At 44.5% G+C, this 15,155-nt stretch overlaps 12 non-coding genes across 12 annotated transcripts; all 12 read left to right on the top strand.

The window, feature by feature from the left end:
* Positions 1–100: 100 nt before the first annotated feature.
* LOC141234104 (U2 spliceosomal RNA) lies at positions 101–292 on the top strand. Its single transcript, XR_012300112.1, has one exon. It is a non-coding gene; the product is annotated as a U2 spliceosomal RNA (small nuclear RNA).
* A 1,115-nt stretch (positions 293–1,407) lies between these two features.
* Positions 1,408–1,598, top strand: LOC141233767 (U2 spliceosomal RNA). Its single transcript, XR_012299797.1, has one exon. It is a non-coding gene; the product is annotated as a U2 spliceosomal RNA (small nuclear RNA).
* Positions 1,599–2,716: 1,118 nt separating this feature from the next.
* LOC141234059 (U2 spliceosomal RNA) lies at positions 2,717–2,907 on the top strand. The gene has a single exon (XR_012300080.1). It is a non-coding gene; the product is annotated as a U2 spliceosomal RNA (small nuclear RNA).
* A 1,112-nt stretch (positions 2,908–4,019) lies between these two features.
* Positions 4,020–4,210, top strand: LOC141233765 (U2 spliceosomal RNA). Its single transcript, XR_012299796.1, has one exon. It is a non-coding gene; the product is annotated as a U2 spliceosomal RNA (small nuclear RNA).
* Positions 4,211–5,328: 1,118 nt separating this feature from the next.
* On the top strand, positions 5,329–5,519 carry LOC141234058 (U2 spliceosomal RNA). Its single transcript, XR_012300079.1, has one exon. It is a non-coding gene; the product is annotated as a U2 spliceosomal RNA (small nuclear RNA).
* Positions 5,520–6,634: 1,115 nt separating this feature from the next.
* Positions 6,635–6,825, top strand: LOC141233764 (U2 spliceosomal RNA). Its single transcript, XR_012299795.1, has one exon. It is a non-coding gene; the product is annotated as a U2 spliceosomal RNA (small nuclear RNA).
* A 1,115-nt stretch (positions 6,826–7,940) lies between these two features.
* LOC141233762 (U2 spliceosomal RNA) lies at positions 7,941–8,131 on the top strand. Its single transcript, XR_012299793.1, has one exon. It is a non-coding gene; the product is annotated as a U2 spliceosomal RNA (small nuclear RNA).
* A 1,115-nt stretch (positions 8,132–9,246) lies between these two features.
* LOC141233757 (U2 spliceosomal RNA) lies at positions 9,247–9,437 on the top strand. The gene has a single exon (XR_012299788.1). It is a non-coding gene; the product is annotated as a U2 spliceosomal RNA (small nuclear RNA).
* Positions 9,438–10,552: 1,115 nt separating this feature from the next.
* On the top strand, positions 10,553–10,743 carry LOC141233761 (U2 spliceosomal RNA). The gene has a single exon (XR_012299792.1). It is a non-coding gene; the product is annotated as a U2 spliceosomal RNA (small nuclear RNA).
* A 1,115-nt stretch (positions 10,744–11,858) lies between these two features.
* On the top strand, positions 11,859–12,049 carry LOC141233760 (U2 spliceosomal RNA). Its single transcript, XR_012299791.1, has one exon. It is a non-coding gene; the product is annotated as a U2 spliceosomal RNA (small nuclear RNA).
* Positions 12,050–13,164: 1,115 nt separating this feature from the next.
* On the top strand, positions 13,165–13,355 carry LOC141234008 (U2 spliceosomal RNA). Its single transcript, XR_012300031.1, has one exon. It is a non-coding gene; the product is annotated as a U2 spliceosomal RNA (small nuclear RNA).
* A 1,115-nt stretch (positions 13,356–14,470) lies between these two features.
* Positions 14,471–14,661, top strand: LOC141233759 (U2 spliceosomal RNA). Its single transcript, XR_012299790.1, has one exon. It is a non-coding gene; the product is annotated as a U2 spliceosomal RNA (small nuclear RNA).
* The last annotated feature ends 494 nt before the right edge of the window (positions 14,662–15,155 follow it).

Genomic DNA, 15,155 nt, shown 5'->3' with positions numbered 1-15,155 from the left:
GGTTTGGTTTTATTTTTGATTATATACCAAGTGTGATGAAAGGCTAAGTGTTAATGAAAGGCTTTTGTAAGTCGATTTGATTGAGCTTATGCTCCGGCCTATCTGATTTGGTAAAAAAAAAAAAAAAAAAAAAAAAAAATCTGTTCTTATCAGTTTAATATCTGATACGTCCCCTATCTGGGGACCATATATTAAATGGATTTTTAGAACAGGGAGATGGAAAAAGAGCTTGCTCTGTCCACTCCACGCATTGACCTGGTATTGCAGTATATCCAGGACCGGTGCACCCCTTCTTTAATGCAGTTTCTAAAATCAGAAAGAATTGAATTCAATGTTTTTTGTTCATTTTGCTTGTTTGTCGGATTTTGGGATGGACTCTTTGGCTCTGCTTTTCTTCTCCTCATTGGATTTTTCATGTTCAAAGTTGCAGAAGCCAGATTACAAGCTCATTTTGGTTCAACTTCAGCAACTGTGCATTGCATTGCCATGTAATGTGATGCAATGCTATCTTTCTAGCTCTCCCTTTTTACTTCCTTTTGGATAAACAGACATATTAGGCAAGCATTTTGGAGCTTTCACCTAAATAACTACAGGTGGTGAGATAAGCTGCACAATATAATTGACCTTTCAGTATATTGTTGCACACACACCATCTATTTAGCAAATGCCCTTGTTATCAACAGCAGCCTTTTAAACTCACCTGAGCTAACAGGTATGTGCGCTGGTTACTCTGCTGCGCTTAAAATTTCTTTTTTGGTTTGCTACAATGCCTTTTCTGAAACGTTGTCTCCTTCTGCTGGAACACTGACTTCTTTCATTTAATGCCTGCAGACTATAAAAGAGAACCCAACCCAAAAAGTTTGGTTGATTAGTCTGTGGCATTCTGTTAAACTGTTGCTTATGGCGGTCTCTGTGAGCTTCTCAGCGACATTCAGCCAGCCAGGTATCCTGCCTGCAGTAGATGGAATGTGGCAATGGAACGCTGGCTGCGCGTGTCATAATAGGCTCTGAGCCTTTATATACCTGTGCACAGCAGCAGCCACCTTCAGTCTGCTGCTGGACAGCCAGCAGCAGCAGCAGCAGGAGAGGTATGTAATCAGGAGCCCTCCTGCTAAGGGTAGACAGCTGCTCGTTCCACCCCACCCCCCGCCTTAATTGGTTCTCCTCCCTTCCAACGGTGTTGAGGCGGGTGGGAACAGCAGGGGGTGAAGGTGCTGTGTTTAAAGAGGTGGAGTTATGCAGATCTAAAACGCGTGGATTGCAGCAGCAGCAAGCCGAAAAGTGCAGGCATGTAAGGGATCTAGAGGTTGACAACATGTCTTCTTAACGGGAGTCCAGGAGCTCATCTCCACAAATGGACTTTTTAGGATCCTTGGGTGGCTCCGTAGTTTGAAACCAATTCTGGTTATCGCTTCTCGGCCTTTTGGCTAAGATCAAGTGTAGTATCTGTTCTTATCAGTTTAATATCTGATACGTCCCCTATCTGGGGACCATATATTAAATGGATTTTTAGAACAGGGAGATGGAAAAAGAGCTTGCTCTGTCCACTCCACGCATTGACCTGGTATTGCAGTATCTCCAGGACCGGTGCACCCCTTCTTTAATGCAGTTTCTAAAATCAGAAAGAATTGAATTCAATGTTTTTTGTTCATTTTGCTTGTTTGTCGGATTTTGGGATGGACTCTTTGGCTCTGCTTTTCTTCTCCTCATTGGATTTTTCATGTTCAAAGTTGCAGAAGCCAGATTACAAGCTCATTTTGGTTCAACTTCAGCAACTGTGCATTGCATTGCCATGTAATGTGATGCAATGCTATCTTTCTAGCTCTCCCTTTTTACTTCCTTTTGGATAAACAGACATATTAGGCAAGCATTTTGGAGCTTTCACCTAAATAACTACAGGTGGTGAGATAAGCTGCACAATATAATTGACCTTTCAGTATATTGTTGCACACACACCAGCTATTTAGCAAATGCCCTTGTTATCAACAGCAGCCTTTTAAACTCACCTGAGCTAACAGGTATGTGCGCTGGTTACTCTGCTGCGCTTAAAATTTCTTTTTTGGTTTGCTACAATGCCTTTTCTGAAACGTTGTCTCCTTCTGCTGGAACACTGACTTCTTTCATTTAATGCCTGCAGACTATAAAAGAGAACCCAACCCAAAAAGTTTGGTTGATTAGTCTGTGGCATTCTGTTAAACTGTTGCTTATGGCGGTCTCTGTGAGCTTCTCAGCGACATTCAGCCAGCCAGGTATCCTGCCTGCAGTAGATGGAATGTGGCAATGGAACGCTGGCTGCGCGTGTCATAATAGGCTCTGAGCCTTTATATACCTGTGCACAGCAGCAGCCACCTTCAGTCTGCTGCTGGACAGCCAGCAGCAGCAGCAGCAGCAGGAGAGGTATGTAATCAGGAGCCCTCCTGCTAAGGGTAGACAGCTGCTCGTTCCACCCCACCCCCCGCCTTAATTGGTTCTCCTCCCTTCCAACGGTGTTGAGGCGGGTGGGAACAGCAGGGGGTGAAGGTGCTGTGTTTAAAGAGGTGGAGTTATGCAGATCTAAAACGCGTGGATTGCAGCAGCAGCAAGCCGAAAAGTGCAGGCATGTAAGGGATCTAGAGGTTGACAACATGTCTTCTTAACGGGAGTCCAGGAGCTCATCTCCACAAATGGACTTTTTAGGATCCTTGGGTGGCTCCGTAGTTTGAAACCAATTCTGGTTATCGCTTCTCGGCCTTTTGACTAAGATCAAGTGTAGTATCTGTTCTTATCAGTTTAATATCTGATACGTCACCTATCTGGGGACCATATATTAAATGGATTTTTAGAACAGGGAGATGGAAAAAGAGCTTGCTCTGTCCACTCCACGCATTGACCTGGTATTGCAGTATCTCCAGGACCGGTGCACCCCTTCTTTAATGCAGTTTCTAAAATCAGAAAGAATTGAATTCAATGTTTTTTGTTCATTTTGCTTGTTTGTCGGATTTTGGGATGGACTCTTTGGCTCTGCTTTTCTTCTCCTCATTGGATTTTTCATGTTCAAAGTTGCAGAAGCCAGATTACAAGCTCATTTTGGTTCAACTTCAGCAACTGTGCATTGCATTGCCATGTAATGTGATGCAATGCTATCTTTCTAGCTCTCCCTTTTTACTTCCTTTTGGATAAACAGACATATTAGGCAAGCATTTTGGAGCTTTCACCTAAATAACTACAGGTGGTGAGATAAGCTGCACAATATAATTGACCTTTCAGTATATTGTTGCACACACACCATCTATTTAGCAAATGCCCTTGTTATCAACAGCAGCCTTTTAAACTCACCTGAGCTAACAGGTATGTGCGCTGGTTACTCTGCTGCGCTTAAAATTTCTTTTTTGGTTTGCTACAATGCCTTTTCTGAAACGTTGTCTCCTTCTGCTGGAACACTGACTTCTTTCATTTAATGCCTGCAGACTATAAAAGAGAACCCAACCCAAAAAGTTTGGTTGATTAGTCTGTGGCATTCTGTTAAACTGTTGCTTATGGCGGTCTCTGTGAGCTTCTCAGCGACATTCAGCCAGCCAGGAATCCTGCCTGCAGTAGATGGAATGTGGCAATGGAACGCTGGCTGCGCGTGTCATAATAGGCTCTGAGCCTTTATATACCTGTGCACAGCAGCAGCCACCTTCAGTCTGCTGCTGGACAGCCAGCAGCAGCAGCAGGAGAGGTATGTAATCAGGAGCCCTCCTGCTAAGGGTAGACAGCTGCTCGTTCCACCCCACCCCCCGCCTTAATTGGTTCTCCTCCCTTCCAACGGTGTTGAGGCGGGTGGGAACAGCAGGGGGTGAAGGTGCTGTGTTTAAAGAGGTGGAGTTATGCAGATCTAAAACGCGTGGATTGCAGCAGCAGCAAGCCGAAAAGTGCAGGCATGTAAGGGATCTAGAGGTTGACAACATGTCTTCTTAACGGGAGTCCAGGAGCTCATCTCCACAAATGGACTTTTTAGGATCCTTGGGTGGCTCCGTAGTTTGAAACCAATTCTGGTTATCGCTTCTCGGCCTTTTGGCTAAGATCAAGTGTAGTATCTGTTCTTATCAGTTTAATATCTGATACGTCCCCTATCTGGGGACCATATATTAAATGGATTTTTAGAACAGGGAGATGGAAAAAGAGCTTGCTCTGTCCACTCCACGCATTGACCTGGTATTGCAGTATCTCCAGGACCGGTGCACCCCTTCTTTAATGCAGTTTCTAAAATCAGAAAGAATTGAATTCAATGTTTTTTGTTCATTTTGCTTGTTTGTCGGATTTTGGGATGGACTCTTTGGCTCTGCTTTTCTTCTCCTCATTGGATTTTTCATGTTCAAAGTTGCAGAAGCCAGATTACAAGCTCATTTTGGTTCAACTTCAGCAACTGTGCATTGCATTGCCATGTAATGTGATGCAATGCTATCTTTCTAGCTCTCCCTTTTTACTTCCTTTTGGATAAACAGACATATTAGGCAAGCATTTTGGAGCTTTCACCTAAATAACTACAGGTGGTGAGATAAGCTGCACAATATAATTGACCTTTCAGTATATTGTTGCACACACACCATCTATTTAGCAAATGCCCTTGTTATCAACAGCAGCCTTTTAAACTCACCTGAGCTAACAGGTATGTGCGCTGGTTACTCTGCTGCGCTTAAAATTTCTTTTTTGGTTTGCTACAATGCCTTTTCTGAAACGTTGTCTCCTTCTGCTGGAACACTGACTTCTTTCATTTAATGCCTGCAGACTATAAAAGAGAACCCAACCCAAAAAGTTTGGTTGATTAGTCTGTGGCATTCTGTTAAACTGTTGCTTATGGCGGTCTCTGTGAGCTTCTCAGCGACATTCAGCCAGCCAGGTATCCTGCCTGCAGTAGATGGAATGTGGCAATGGAACGCTGGCTGCGCGTGTCATAATAGGCTCTGAGCCTTTATATACCTGTGCACAGCAGCAGCCACCTTCAGTCTGCTGCTGGACAGCCAGCAGCAGCAGCAGCAGCAGGAGAGGTATGTAATCAGGAGCCCTCCTGCTAAGGGTAGACAGCTGCTCGTTCCACCCCACCCCCCGCCTTAATTGGTTCTCCTCCCTTCCAACGGTGTTGAGGCGGGTGGGAACAGCAGGGGGTGAAGGTGCTGTGTTTAAAGAGGTGGAGTTATGCAGATCTAAAACGCGTGGATTGCAGCAGCAGCAAGCCGAAAAGTGCAGGCATGTAAGGGATCTAGAGGTTGACAACATGTCTTCTTAACGGGAGTCCAGGAGCTCATCTCCACAAATGGACTTTTTAGGATCCTTGGGTGGCTCCGTAGTTTGAAACCAATTCTGGTTATCGCTTCTCGGCCTTTTGACTAAGATCAAGTGTAGTATCTGTTCTTATCAGTTTAATATCTGATACGTCACCTATCTGGGGACCATATATTAAATGGATTTTTAGAACAGGGAGATGGAAAAAGAGCTTGCTCTGTCCACTCCACGCATTGACCTGGTATTGCAGTATCTCCAGGACCGGTGCACCCCTTCTTTAATGCAGTTTCTAAAATCAGAAAGAATTGAATTCAATGTTTTTTGTTCATTTTGCTTGTTTGTCGGATTTTGGGATGGACTCTTTGGCTCTGCTTTTCTTCTCCTCATTGGATTTTTCATGTTCAAAGTTGCAGAAGCCAGATTACAAGCTCATTTTGGTTCAACTTCAGCAACTGTGCATTGCATTGCCATGTAATGTGATGCAATGCTATCTTTCTAGCTCTCCCTTTTTACTTCCTTTTGGATAAACAGACATATTAGGCAAGCATTTTGGAGCTTTCACCTAAATAACTACAGGTGGTGAGATAAGCTGCACAATATAATTGACCTTTCAGTATATTGTTGCACACACACCATCTATTTAGCAAATGCCCTTGTTATCAACAGCAGCCTTTTAAACTCACCTGAGCTAACAGGTATGTGCGCTGGTTACTCTGCTGCGCTTAAAATTTCTTTTTTGGTTTGCTACAATGCCTTTTCTGAAACGTTGTCTCCTTCTGCTGGAACACTGACTTCTTTCATTTAATGCCTGCAGACTATAAAAGAGAACCCAACCCAAAAAGTTTGGTTGATTAGTCTGTGGCATTCTGTTAAACTGTTGCTTATGGCGGTCTCTGTGAGCTTCTCAGCGACATTCAGCCAGCCAGGTATCCTGCCTGCAGTAGATGGAATGTGGCAATGGAACGCTGGCTGCGCGTGTCATAATAGGCTCTGAGCCTTTATATACCTGTGCACAGCAGCAGCCACCTTCAGTCTGCTGCTGGACAGCCAGCAGCAGCAGCAGCAGGAGAGGTATGTAATCAGGAGCCCTCCTGCTAAGGGTAGACAGCTGCTCGTTCCACCCCACCCCCCGCCTTAATTGGTTCTCCTCCCTTCCAACGGTGTTGAGGCGGGTGGGAACAGCAGGGGGTGAAGGTGCTGTGTTTAAAGAGGTGGAGTTATGCAGATCTAAAACGCGTGGATTGCAGCAGCAGCAAGCCGAAAAGTGCAGGCATGTAAGGGATCTAGAGGTTGACAACATGTCTTCTTAACGGGAGTCCAGGAGCTCATCTCCACAAATGGACTTTTTAGGATCCTTGGGTGGCTCCGTAGTTTGAAACCAATTCTGGTTATCGCTTCTCGGCCTTTTGGCTAAGATCAAGTGTAGTATCTGTTCTTATCAGTTTAATATCTGATACGTCCCCTATCTGGGGACCATATATTAAATGGATTTTTAGAACAGGGAGATGGAAAAAGAGCTTGCTCTGTCCACTCCACGCATTGACCTGGTATTGCAGTATCTCCAGGACCGGTGCACCCCTTCTTTAATGCAGTTTCTAAAATCAGAAAGAATTGAATTCAATGTTTTTTGTTCATTTTGCTTGTTTGTCGGATTTTGGGATGGACTCTTTGGCTCTGCTTTTCTTCTCCTCATTGGATTTTTCATGTTCAAAGTTGCAGAAGCCAGATTACAAGCTCATTTTGGTTCAACTTCAGCAACTGTGCATTGCATTGCCATGTAATGTGATGCAATGCTATCTTTCTAGCTCTCCCTTTTTACTTCCTTTTGGATAAACAGACATATTAGGCAAGCATTTTGGAGCTTTCACCTAAATAACTACAGGTGGTGAGATAAGCTGCACAATATAATTGACCTTTCAGTATATTGTTGCACACACACCATCTATTTAGCAAATGCCCTTGTTATCAACAGCAGCCTTTTAAACTCACCTGAGCTAACAGGTATGTGCGCTGGTTACTCTGCTGCGCTTAAAATTTCTTTTTTGGTTTGCTACAATGCCTTTTCTGAAACGTTGTCTCCTTCTGCTGGAACACTGACTTCTTTCATTTAATGCCTGCAGACTATAAAAGAGAACCCAACCCAAAAAGTTTGGTTGATTAGTCTGTGGCATTCTGTTAAACTGTTGCTTATGGCGGTCTCTGTGAGCTTCTCAGCGACATTCAGCCAGCCAGGTATCCTGCCTGCAGTAGATGGAATGTGGCAATGGAACGCTGGCTGCGCGTGTCATAATAGGCTCTGAGCCTTTATATACCTGTGCACAGCAGCAGCCACCTTCAGTCTGCTGCTGGACAGCCAGCAGCAGCAGCAGCAGGAGAGGTATGTAATCAGGAGCCCTCCTGCTAAGGGTAGACAGCTGCTCGTTCCACCCCACCCCCCGCCTTAATTGGTTCTCCTCCCTTCCAACGGTGTTGAGGCGGGTGGGAACAGCAGGGGGTGAAGGTGCTGTGTTTAAAGAGGTGGAGTTATGCAGATCTAAAACGCGTGGATTGCAGCAGCAGCAAGCCGAAAAGTGCAGGCATGTAAGGGATCTAGAGGTTGACAACATGTCTTCTTAACGGGAGTCCAGGAGCTCATCTCCACAAATGGACTTTTTAGGATCCTTGGGTGGCTCCGTAGTTTGAAACCAATTCTGGTTATCGCTTCTCGGCCTTTTGGCTAAGATCAAGTGTAGTATCTGTTCTTATCAGTTTAATATCTGATACGTCCCCTATCTGGGGACCATATATTAAATGGATTTTTAGAACAGGGAGATGGAAAAAGAGCTTGCTCTGTCCACTCCACGCATTGACCTGGTATTGCAGTATCTCCAGGACCGGTGCACCCCTTCTTTAATGCAGTTTCTAAAATCAGAAAGAATTGAATTCAATGTTTTTTGTTCATTTTGCTTGTTTGTCGGATTTTGGGATGGACTCTTTGGCTCTGCTTTTCTTCTCCTCATTGGATTTTTCATGTTCAAAGTTGCAGAAGCCAGATTACAAGCTCATTTTGGTTCAACTTCAGCAACTGTGCATTGCATTGCCATGTAATGTGATGCAATGCTATCTTTCTAGCTCTCCCTTTTTACTTCCTTTTGGATAAACAGACATATTAGGCAAGCATTTTGGAGCTTTCACCTAAATAACTACAGGTGGTGAGATAAGCTGCACAATATAATTGACCTTTCAGTATATTGTTGCACACACACCATCTATTTAGCAAATGCCCTTGTTATCAACAGCAGCCTTTTAAACTCACCTGAGCTAACAGGTATGTGCGCTGGTTACTCTGCTGCGCTTAAAATTTCTTTTTTGGTTTGCTACAATGCCTTTTCTGAAACGTTGTCTCCTTCTGCTGGAACACTGACTTCTTTCATTTAATGCCTGCAGACTATAAAAGAGAACCCAACCCAAAAAGTTTGGTTGATTAGTCTGTGGCATTCTGTTAAACTGTTGCTTATGGCGGTCTCTGTGAGCTTCTCAGCGACATTCAGCCAGCCAGGTATCCTGCCTGCAGTAGATGGAATGTGGCAATGGAACGCTGGCTGCGCGTGTCATAATAGGCTCTGAGCCTTTATATACCTGTGCACAGCAGCAGCCACCTTCAGTCTGCTGCTGGACAGCCAGCAGCAGCAGCAGCAGGAGAGGTATGTAATCAGGAGCCCTCCTGCTAAGGGTAGACAGCTGCTCGTTCCACCCCACCCCCCGCCTTAATTGGTTCTCCTCCCTTCCAACGGTGTTGAGGCGGGTGGGAACAGCAGGGGGTGAAGGTGCTGTGTTTAAAGAGGTGGAGTTATGCAGATCTAAAACGCGTGGATTGCAGCAGCAGCAAGCCGAAAAGTGCAGGCATGTAAGGGATCTAGAGGTTGACAACATGTCTTCTTAACGGGAGTCCAGGAGCTCATCTCCACAAATGGACTTTTTAGGATCCTTGGGTGGCTCCGTAGTTTGAAACCAATTCTGGTTATCGCTTCTCGGCCTTTTGGCTAAGATCAAGTGTAGTATCTGTTCTTATCAGTTTAATATCTGATACGTCCCCTATCTGGGGACAATATATTAAATGGATTTTTAGAACAGGGAGATGGAAAAAGAGCTTGCTCTGTCCACTCCACGCATTGACCTGGTATTGCAGTATCTCCAGGACCGGTGCACCCCTTCTTTAATGCAGTTTCTAAAATCAGAAAGAATTGAATTCAATGTTTTTTGTTCATTTTGCTTGTTTGTCGGATTTTGGGATGGACTCTTTGGCTCTGCTTTTCTTCTCCTCATTGGATTTTTCATGTTCAAAGTTGCAGAAGCCAGATTACAAGCTCATTTTGGTTCAACTTCAGCAACTGTGCATTGCATTGCCATGTAATGTGATGCAATGCTATCTTTCTAGCTCTCCCTTTTTACTTCCTTTTGGATAAACAGACATATTAGGCAAGCATTTTGGAGCTTTCACCTAAATAACTACAGGTGGTGAGATAAGCTGCACAATATAATTGACCTTTCAGTATATTGTTGCACACACACCATCTATTTAGCAAATGCCCTTGTTATCAACAGCAGCCTTTTAAACTCACCTGAGCTAACAGGTATGTGCGCTGGTTACTCTGCTGCGCTTAAAATTTCTTTTTTGGTTTGCTACAATGCCTTTTCTGAAACGTTGTCTCCTTCTGCTGGAACACTGACTTCTTTCATTTAATGCCTGCAGACTATAAAAGAGAACCCAACCCAAAAAGTTTGGTTGATTAGTCTGTGGCATTCTGTTAAACTGTTGCTTATGGCGGTCTCTGTGAGCTTCTCAGCGACATTCAGCCAGCCAGGTATCCTGCCTGCAGTAGATGGAATGTGGCAATGGAACGCTGGCTGCGCGTGTCATAATAGGCTCTGAGCCTTTATATACCTGTGCACAGCAGCAGCCACCTTCAGTCTGCTGCTGGACAGCCAGCAGCAGCAGCAGCAGGAGAGGTATGTAATCAGGAGCCCTCCTGCTAAGGGTAGACAGCTGCTCGTTCCACCCCACCCCCCGCCTTAATTGGTTCTCCTCCCTTCCAACGGTGTTGAGGCGGGTGGGAACAGCAGGGGGTGAAGGTGCTGTGTTTAAAGAGGTGGAGTTATGCAGATCTAAAACGCGTGGATTGCAGCAGCAGCAAGCCGAAAAGTGCAGGCATGTAAGGGATCTAGAGGTTGACAACATGTCTTCTTAACGGGAGTCCAGGAGCTCATCTCCACAAATGGACTTTTTAGGATCCTTGGGTGGCTCCGTAGTTTGAAACCAATTCTGGTTATCGCTTCTCGGCCTTTTGGCTAAGATCAAGTGTAGTATCTGTTCTTATCAGTTTAATATCTGATACGTCCCCTATCTGGGGACCATATATTAAATGGATTTTTAGAACAGGGAGATGGAAAAAGAGCTTGCTCTGTCCACTCCACGCATTGACCTGGTATTGCAGTATCTCCAGGACCGGTGCACCCCTTCTTTAATGCAGTTTCTAAAATCAGAAGGAATTGAATTCAATGTTTTTTGTTCATTTTGCTTGTTTGTCGGATTTTGGGATGGACTCTTTGGCTCTGCTTTTCTTCTCCTCATTGGATTTTTCATGTTCAAAGTTGCAGAAGCCAGATTACAAGCTCATTTTGGTTCAACTTCAGCAACTGTGCATTGCATTGCCATGTAATGTGATGCAATGCTATCTTTCTAGCTCTCCCTTTTTACTTCCTTTTGGATAAACAGACATATTAGGCAAGCATTTTGGAGCTTTCACCTAAATAACTACAGGTGGTGAGATAAGCTGCACAATATAATTGACCTTTCAGTATATTGTTGCACACACACCATCTATTTAGCAAATGCCCTTGTTATCAACAGCAGCCTTTTAAACTCACCTGAGCTTACAGGTATGTGCGCTGGTTACTCTGCTGCGCTTAAAATTTCTTTTTTGGTTTGCTACAATGCCTTTTCTGAAACGTTGTCTCCTTCTGCTGGAACACTGACTTCTTTCATTTAATGCCTGCAGACTATAAAAGAGAACCCAACCCAAAAAGTTTGGTTGATTAGTCTGTGGCATTCTGTTAAACTGTTGCTTATGGCGGTCTCTGTGAGCTTCTCAGCGACATTCAGCCAGCCAGGTATCCTGCCTGCAGTAGATGGAATGTGGCAATGGAACGCTGGCTGCGCGTGTCATAATAGGCTCTGAGCCTTTATATACCTGTGCACAGCAGCAGCCACCTTCAGTCTGCTGCTGGACAGCCAGCAGCAGCAGCAGCAGGAGAGGTATGTAATCAGGAGCCCTCCTGCTAAGGGTAGACAGCTGCTCGTTCCACCCCACCCCCCGCCTTAATTGGTTCTCCTCCCTTCCAACGGTGTTGAGGCGGGTGGGAACAGCAGGGGGTGAAGGTGCTGTGTTTAAAGAGGTGGAGTTATGCAGATCTAAAACGCGTGGATTGCAGCAGCAGCAAGCCGAAAAGTGCAGGCATGTAAGGGATCTAGAGGTTGACAACATGTCTTCTTAACGGGAGTCCAGGAGCTCATCTCCACAAATGGACTTTTTAGGATCCTTGGGTGGCTCCGTAGTTTGAAACCAATTCTGGTTATCGCTTCTCGGCCTTTTGGCTAAGATCAAGTGTAGTATCTGTTCTTATCAGTTTAATATCTGATACGTCCCCTATCTGGGGACCATATATTAAATGGATTTTTAGAACAGGGAGATGGAAAAAGAGCTTGCTCTGTCCACTCCACGCATTGACCTGGTATTGCAGTATCTCCAGGACCGGTGCACCCCTTCTTTAATGCAGTTTCTAAAATCAGAAAGAATTGAATTCAATGTTTTTTGTTCATTTTGCTTGTTTGTCGGATTTTGGGATGGACTCTTTGGCTCTGCTTTTCTTCTCCTCATTGGATTTTTCATGTTCAAAGTTGCAGAAGCCAGATTACAAGCTCATTTTGGTTCAACTTCAGCAACTGTGCATTGCATTGCCATGTAATGTGATGCAATGCTATCTTTCTAGCTCTCCCTTTTTACTTCCTTTTGGATAAACAGACATATTAGGCAAGCATTTTGGAGCTTTCACCTAAATAACTACAGGTGGTGAGATAAGCTGCACAATATAATTGACCTTTCAGTATATTGTTGCACACACACCATCTATTTAGCAAATGCCCTTGTTATCAACAGCAGCCTTTTAAACTCACCTGAGCTAACAGGTATGTGCGCTGGTTACTCTGCTGCGCTTAAAATTTCTTTTTTGGTTTGCTACAATGCCTTTTCTGAAACGTTGTCTCCTTCTGCTGGAACACTGACTTCTTTCATTTAATGCCTGCAGACTATAAAAGAGAACCCAACCCAAAAAGTTTGGTTGATTAGTCTGTGGCATTCTGTTAAACTGTTGCTTATGGCGGTCTCTGTGAGCTTCTCAGCGACATTCAGCCAGCCAGGTATCCTGCCTGCAGTAGATGGAATGTGGCAATGGAACGCTGGCTGCGCGTGTCATAATAGGCTCTGAGCCTTTATATACCTGTGCACAGCAGCAGCCACCTTCAGTCTGCTGCTGGACAGCCAGCAGCAGCAGCAGCAGGAGAGGTATGTAATCAGGAGCCCTCCTGCTAAGGGTAGACAGCTGCTCGTTCCACCCCACCCCCCGCCTTAATTGGTTCTCCTCCCTTCCAACGGTGTTGAGGCGGGTGGGAACAGCAGGGGGTGAAGGTGCTGTGTTTAAAGAGGTGGAGTTATGCAGATCTAAAACGCGTGGATTGCAGCAGCAGCAAGCCGAAAAGTGCAGGCATGTAAGGGATCTAGAGGTTGACAACATGTCTTCTTAACGGGAGTCCAGGAGCTCATCTCCACAAATGGACTTTTTAGGATCCTTGGGTGGCTCCGTAGTTTGAAACCAATTCTGGTTATCGCTTCTCGGCCTTTTGGCTAAGATCAAGTGTAGTATCTGTTCTTATCAGTTTAATATCTGATACGTCCCCTATCTGGGAACAATATATTAAATGGATTTTTAGAACAGGGAGATGGAAAAAGAGCTTGCTCTGTCCACTCCACGCATTGACCTGGTATTGCAGTATCTCCAGGACCGGTGCACCCCTTCTTTAATGCAGTTTCTAAAATCAGAAAGAATTGAATTCAATGTTTTTTGTTCATTTTGCTTGTTTGTCGGATTTTGGGATGGACTCTTTGGCTCTGCTTTTCTTCTCCTCATTGGATTTTTCATGTTCAAAGTTGCAGAAGCCAGATTACAAGCTCATTTTGGTTCAACTTCAGCAACTCTGCATTGCATTGCCATGTAATGTGATGCAATGCTATCTTTCTAGCTCTCCCTTTTTACTTCCTTTTGGATAAACAGACATATTAGGCAAGCATTTTGGAGCTTTCACCTAAATAACTACAGGTGGTGAGATAAGCTGCACAATATAATTGACCTTTCAGTATATTGTTGCACACACACCATCTATTTAGCAAATGCCCTTGTTATCAACAGCAGCCTTTTAAACTCACCTGAGCTAACAGGTATGTGCGCTGGTTACTCTGCTGCGCTTAAAATTTCTTTTTTGGTTTGCTACAATGCCTTTTCTGAAACGTTGTCTCCTTCTGCTGGAACACTGACTTCTTTCATTTAATGCCTGCAGACTATAAAAGAGAACCCAACCCAAAAAGTTTGGTTGATTAGTCTGTGGCATTCTGTTAAACTGTTACTTATGGCGGTCTCTGTGAGCTTCTCAGCGACATTCAGCCAGCCAGGTATCCTGCCTGCAGTAGATGGAATGTGGCAATGGAACGCTGGCTGCGCGTGTCATAATAGGCTCTGAGCCTTTATATACCTGTGCACAGCAGCAGCCACCTTCAGTCTGCTGCTGGACAGCCAGCAGCAGCAGCAGCAGGAGAGGTATGTAATCAGGAGCCCTCCTGCTAAGGGTAGACAGCTGCTCGTTCCACCCCACCCCCCGCCTTAATTGGTTCTCCTCCCTTCCAACGGTGTTGAGGCGGGTGGGAACAGCAGGGGGTGAAGGTGCTGTGTTTAAAGAGGTGGAGTTATGCAGATCTAAAACGCGTGGATTGCAGCAGCAGCAAGCCGAAAAGTGCAGGCATGTAAGGGATCTAGAGGTTGACAACATGTCTTCTTAACGGGAGTCCAGGAGCTCATCTCCACAAATGGACTTTTTAGGATCCTTGGGTGGCTCCGTAGTTTGAAACCAATTCTGGTTATCGCTTCTCGGCCTTTTGGCTAAGATCAAGTGTAGTATCTGTTCTTATCAGTTTAATATCTGATACGTCCCCTATCTGGGGACCATATATTAAATGGATTTTTAGAACAGGGAGATGGAAAAAGAGCTTGCTCTGTCCACTCCACGCATTGACCTGGTATTGCAGTATCTCCAGGACCGGTGCACCCCTTCTTTAATGCAGTTTCTAAAATCAGAAAGAATTGAATTCAATGTTTTTTGTTCATTTTGCTTGTTTGTCGGATTTTGGGATGGACTCTTTGGCTCTGCTTTTCTTCTCCTCATTGGATTTTTCATGTTCAAAGTTGCAGAAGCCAGATTACAAGCTCATTTTGGTTCAACTTCAGCAACTGTGCATTGCATTGCCATGTAATGTGATGCAATGCTATCTTTCTAGCTCTCCCTTTTTACTTCCTTTTGGATAAACAGACATATTAGGCAAGCATTTTGGAGCTTTCACCTAAATAACTACAGGTGGTGAGATAAGCTGCACAATATAATTGACCTTTCAGTATATTGTTGCACACACACCATCTATTTAGCAAATGCCCTTGTTATCAACAGCAGCCTTTTAAACTCACCTGAGCTAACAGGTATGTGCGCTGGTTACTCTGCTGCGCTTAAAATTTCTTTTTTGGTTTGCTACAATGCCTTTTCTGAAACGTTG

The sequence above is a fragment of the Phyllobates terribilis genome, unplaced genomic scaffold (genome assembly GCF_046119375.1).
Source record: "Phyllobates terribilis strain yellow unplaced genomic scaffold, ASM4611937v1 Scaffold_629__1_contigs__length_933511, whole genome shotgun sequence".
NCBI lineage: Eukaryota > Metazoa > Chordata > Amphibia > Anura > Dendrobatidae > Phyllobates > Phyllobates terribilis.
This window is presented reverse-complemented; position numbering and strand designations above follow the sequence as displayed.